Source organism: Hylobates moloch, unplaced genomic scaffold, assembly GCF_009828535.3.
Source record: "Hylobates moloch isolate HMO894 unplaced genomic scaffold, HMol_V3 SCAFFOLD_17, whole genome shotgun sequence".
Taxonomy (NCBI): domain Eukaryota; kingdom Metazoa; phylum Chordata; class Mammalia; order Primates; family Hylobatidae; genus Hylobates; species Hylobates moloch.
This window is the reverse complement of record NW_026652292.1, coordinates 66748507-66754234: the sequence shown is the minus strand read 5'-3', so window position 1 is coordinate 66754234 and position 5728 is coordinate 66748507. Positions and strand designations below refer to the sequence as shown.

General features: G+C 38.3%; 1 long non-coding RNA gene across 1 annotated transcript; it reads right to left on the bottom strand.

The window, feature by feature from the left end:
- Positions 1-258: 258 nt before the first annotated feature.
- LOC131381622 (uncharacterized) lies at positions 259-5505 on the bottom strand. Its single transcript, XR_009210492.1, has 3 exons — positions 5367-5505; positions 2705-2862; positions 259-293 (listed from the first exon to the last, which is right to left on the bottom strand). It is a non-coding gene; the product is annotated as an uncharacterized LOC131381622 (long non-coding RNA).
- Positions 5506-5728: the final 223 nt, after the last annotated feature.

The following is a 5728-nucleotide window of genomic DNA, read 5'->3' as shown; positions in this document are numbered from 1 at the left end:
AGACATCAAATCTGCCAGCATCTTGATCTTGGACTTTGCAGCCTCCAGAACTTCAAGAAATAAATTTCTGCTGTTTATAAGCCACTCAATCTATGGCATTTGTTATAGCAGTCCAAATAGACTAAGACAATGTCTAACATCTATGGATAATTCAGAAAAGACAGAATTATTTTTATCTTTCTCTTACCTGGGTAATTGCTTTCTTTAAACCTTTTTACTTTCAGAAGTTTTCATGCTTTTCAAAGACATTTTTTTTCCCCATAGAATATCTCACTTGTTCCTCATGGCAAAACCTGAAGGACAGAGCAGTTATCAGTCCTGTTTTACAAATTTTAAAATACAATCAAGATAACACTTACCTGTATTTAAACAGCTTTTGTCTCATTCCCCAAAACCTGTTCCTTCACGGTGTTTACCACCTTAATTAACTATAATTATCTAATTAATCAACATTACAGCCAAAAAGGTATCTTTTCCATCACACTCAATACTTTGGCCAGTGCCATTGCCTCTACTTCTAAGATATATTCTGAATCCATCAACATTTCACCATTGATTAGGGGGTTTCACCCCCCTAATCATTGCTATGATTGCATATGCTGTCTATATAGTTGTGAAGATAACATGAAAATGAAAAAAAAATTAACTACAAAGTTAAGAATGAACATAAATTATTCTTTATTATTGGAATTCTAGGAGCCCAATAAAAAGTACCCCTTTTCTCTACTTGAATCTTTAATCACTAGAAGGAGATAGACATTGAATTAGGCAGACAGAGATAAAATGTCACCTTTATCACTTCCCTGCATGCAGTTCAACGTTTGCATTTGCTTGTTAATAAAACTTATGACCCTTTTATGTATCAATTAATGATTTGATTTTGTGAAATCTCTTATTTTATCCATATAGCTGGATCTTCCACATCTTCCTATTAGATTATTCCTTAAGTCATGCACAGCCAGTTAGAGTTATGATGCTTTATGTTAGCTGCAGGGTTGGCTGCCAAACCAAGGTGATGCCTACCAGGTACAGGCTTCCTTTGAGGCTTTGCCTTTTCCTAGACGTGATCACGCAGCACAGCATCTTCTCCCTGCCAAAGAAGGCTGCCTCTTTTTCCTGACTGCTTTGTAGATGACTTAACATCAGGCCTGTTAGAGAGTTCTTCAGTTTTACACTCTTTGTAACCTCTTACACATAATGTCTAATCTCTGCCTCATTGGCTTCTGCAAAGTGAGGCTACAGTTTTCTACTTCAAGGTAGCTTTAGACAGTCCAAGACCAATATGGACTGCTCAATAAGGCAGAGCTGTCCACATTTGCCAAGGTCTTTGCAAGCCTTGTTTGCTAAGGATCAAGGGGTCTGCATTTTCTATGAGCTAAGCTGGCTAAAAATAGCCCTACCTATATCAATAAAGCCACTTGCCTGTGAACAAAGCTGCCATAAACCATAATGATCCACCAAGGACAAAATTTCACTTAGGCCACACTCATTAAACCCTTAGGAATAAAGCTGCCAGCCAATTTCTTTCTGTCTCTTTGGTAACCTATGTTTCTTGAATTTTCTTAAGGTTCACAGACAATGTACCCAAATATTAGAGTTTGGGAGAGCTTAATCATAACATATTGGCCTTAGTTTAGAACAAAATGAAATCCAGAAAACAAAGAAATGTATAGCAAGAGTATTTGCTTTATTGATATTAAGGTAAATTAAGAACCTGGTTATAAATCTTTAGGCAAGTCAGCTAGCTTGTTAATACTTTACTCCTGAATTGAGCAGATATATCCACTTTGTCACAGAGGAGTACAAAATTTCTGCCTTCCTACCAACAAATAATACTATGATGATTCTGAACTTACGAAAAACCAAGTCCTGAGCACTTAAATGATCTGAGAAACTAATGTGCATTAATTGCATATTAACATCAAAGAGCAAAAAAGATGCTCTGATAAATATGTAGCTGGTATAATTTTTTCAATCCACTTATTTTGATGATGATGATGATAATTAGACTATGCTGGTTGCTTAAGAGAATACGTGGAATTATCAGGGGAACCAGTCCCCAACGTTTCAACATAGGTTCTTTCTATTTTCCCTAAGTGTCGGCCGGTCTGAGAAATAAACAGAAAGAGTACAAAGAGAGAAATTTTACAGCTGGGCCTCCGGGAATGTCATCACCTGTTGGTAGGACCGTGATGGCGACCCCGAGCTGCAAAACCAGCAAGTTTTTATTAGGGATTTTAAAAGGGGCGGGGGTGTATGAACAGGGAGTAGGTCACAAGGATCACATGCTTCAAAGGGCAATAAAGATCACAAGGCGAAGGCAAAATTAGAATTACTGATGAGGGTCTATGTCCCGCTGTGCACGCATTGTCTTGATAAACATCTTAACAGGAATCAGGGTTCGAGAGCAGACAACGGGTCTGACTAGAATTTACCAGGTTGGAATTTCCCAATTCTAGTAAGCCTGAGGGTAGTGCAGGAAACTAGGTGTATTTCAGTCCTTATCTCAATCGCATAAGACAGACACTCCCAGAGCGGCCATCTATAGACTTACCCCCAGGAATGCATTACTTTCCTAGGGTTTTTCTTAATTTTCACATTTCTGGGAAAGTTTCCATTTTATTATTTTTATACTCTATTATAACACACACCCTTATCTGCATTTTTTTCTAGTATTAGAAACATTTCTGGCATTTAAACTTACCCTCTTCTGTCTCAGTCCATATAGCTTGAGCGGGATTGACCTGTCCCCAAGGCATGAGTGAGCTTGTGACTCAGGACTGTGCAATCAGTCACTGTAGTTTTGGTTCAAGGACAGGCATATCAAGCGTATTGGGCCAGTTAAGTTCGCTGTAGGATTTTCTGGGGGAAAGTGGAGAAACAGAATACATTAGATGACTATTGTCTTGAGGTCATAATAATATCATAAGCACTTGGATATAGGTAGGCCTGCAGATTGCTCTCTTGACTTCCATCCTTTTAAAAGTTATTTTGACTTAGGCCTCTGTTGTTTTCAACAGTAAGAGCCCTTTTTAATGCATATAGTTCATTTAATGTACTATAAGACAAATATTGGACCTTTTTAAATGACTTGTACTGTAGATGGTGGGTAGATGAATCATGCAAGGCAGGCCACCTTGTTAGCCAATGTTCCTCTGATGTCCATTGTAGATGCTGGGGTTAGGGTCCACTCTAGGGACATAGATTTTCTACTTGTTGCCACTAGCAGTGGTCATTAGTGCTCTCATAAAAAGCATCTGGTGTCCCTAAAAACCTACCTAGAAGTAGTTGGCAAAACTGGCTGCTTCTCAGATTCATCTGGGAATCTTGTTAAACATTTAGACCCTGGAACCACAAGAGAGCTCTTGGGGTAGAAGCTAGGAAGCTGTGTCTGTAACAGCCTCTCATCTGGTGATTCCTAGCACAGTAAGTCTGGCATTTGTCCATGAACAATGCTAGAAAACCCCTTCCCTTAGTGATCTTTGGCTCCTCCCTGGCTTTGAGTGCTCTGTTGCTGAATCAGTTTTTCTCCAATGTAGCCACACATAGAGCCCTCCACCTACAGAGGAACAAATCTTCCAGAGACAATGAACAGCAAGACTTTATATTAAATCCCCCTGGGTATTTTTGTTTGTTTGTTTTGTTTTGTTTTCCTGTTTCAGAGGGATCAGCTACATTTACAATCTCAATATGTTTTGTCAGAATGTCAAACGTTTAAGTACATCTGTATGCATTATCTCATCAATCCTCATGTAGAGTTGCCCAGTATTATATGTAATGGTCAGTTAAATTTGGATTTCAGATAAACTGTGCATTTGCTTTAGTATGTGTCCCAAATATTCCATGGGACATCCTCATATTATAAATGTGTTTGTCTCTTTTATCTGAAAATCAAATTTAACCAGATTTAATGCATTTGTATTTGTTAAATCTGGGAAACCTAATACCTCCTAACAACCTACGTGGAAGATAGAGCAGGTGTTAGACTTTTCTAATTATATAGACAAGAAAACTGAAATTCTCAAAGTCCGTAGGTATTCGTGAGCTGTGGAGCAGAAACCAGAGCTAGATTTTCTCACCTCTGATCCAGGACTCTTATGTTTCACCCATCTGGCTTGAGCAATAGTTTAAAAGGACGACTGTGTGCTTCTAAGTACTTCACTTAGCTACACTATTTTAGCATATATTAGGGGCATTGGGGTTATAAGGATGATTTAGTCTGTGTTCTGCCTTTGAGTTGATGATTAGATTATGACAAGTACTTTGAAAGAGGAAAACTATATTTCTAATATATACACATATATATATATTCTAATATATGCATAATATCAAAGCTAAATTTCAGTCCGGGCACAGTGGCTCATGCCTGTAATCACAGCACTTTGGGAGGCTGAGGCAGTTGGGTCACCTGAGGTCAGGAGTTTGAGATTAGCCTGGCCAACATGGTAAAACCCTGTCTCTACTAAAAATACAAAAATTAGCCAGGTGTGGTGGCACATGCCTGTAATCCCAGCTACTCAGGAGGCTGAGGCAGGAGAATTGCTTGAATCTGGAAGGCGGAGGCAGTGGACTAAGATTGCACCACTGCACTCCAGCTTGGGTGACAGAGAGAGATTCTGTCTCAAAATAAATAAATAAACTAATAAAACCTGTATTTCTATAAACCAGTAGATTCCCAGAAAATTGGTGGAAAGTATATTTATTTAAATATTGGCTAAGTAGAAACCTTTATCGATTGGAAAACAGTCCAGTGAGCATAGTATAATCCATAAAATGAATAAGAACTAAATATAAATCTTTAGTTGATTAGGAACTAGGAGGCTGTCTTCCTTGATTGAGTTGTAGAGCTAAGAATTAATATCATGACTAGGGGTTCAAACCTTGCACATGAAAGTTAAATTACTTGGGCTCAAACCTGGTTCTATCTATCGTAATTCTGTTACCTTAGACAAATTGCTTAACTTCTGCTACTCAGTTTCTCACCTGTAAAATGGGACTAATTAGCATAACCATTTCATAGGGTTGTTAGGAAGACTAATTAATTTAATGCATATAGAGTGTTTTACAGTGGTGTTTGGTAAGTGATAAACAATAAGCTTCTACTATTATTATTTTGTTCCTATAGCTGCTGCTTTACACATGTACTGCAATTATTCCAAATGTTCCTTTGCTCCAAATTGCCTCTCTTACTGATTCCATTAACTGCTACAATGAATCACGTAACTTCAAACAGACATTTGCATCGAATTTTCCATTTAAGAATAGACTGCAGAGGCTATACATGGTGGAGGCCTAGACTGGTGCATAAGATGTCAAATTCTACCCCAAATACTAAGAAGCATCATAAGTACTCTGCTTATGCTTACCGGCAATGTGGTTTCCTATGTCCATCTAGTCTTTCAAGCTAGAGATAGTTCAGGCAAGGAATTGCTTTGAAAACATAAATTCGTCATACATTCAAGCTTCGTGTCTTATCTTCATTTAGTTCGTCAGTGGAAGAATCCTGAAAATTTGAAAACAGTAAGATATACAGCCAACTTGGAGTCCGTGAGTCTGAGCATTTCAGACTAAGGTTTCGGTCCTTTGAAGACGTACTCCAAAAACAAGTCTGGCTATAATAGCCAGCTTCTGCGATGTAGTGTATTCCCCACACCTGCCAAGAGTTTGAGCATGCGAAGGGTTCTGTGCCCTTTTTTCAGCTGATTGCTCTACCCAATTATTGCTGACT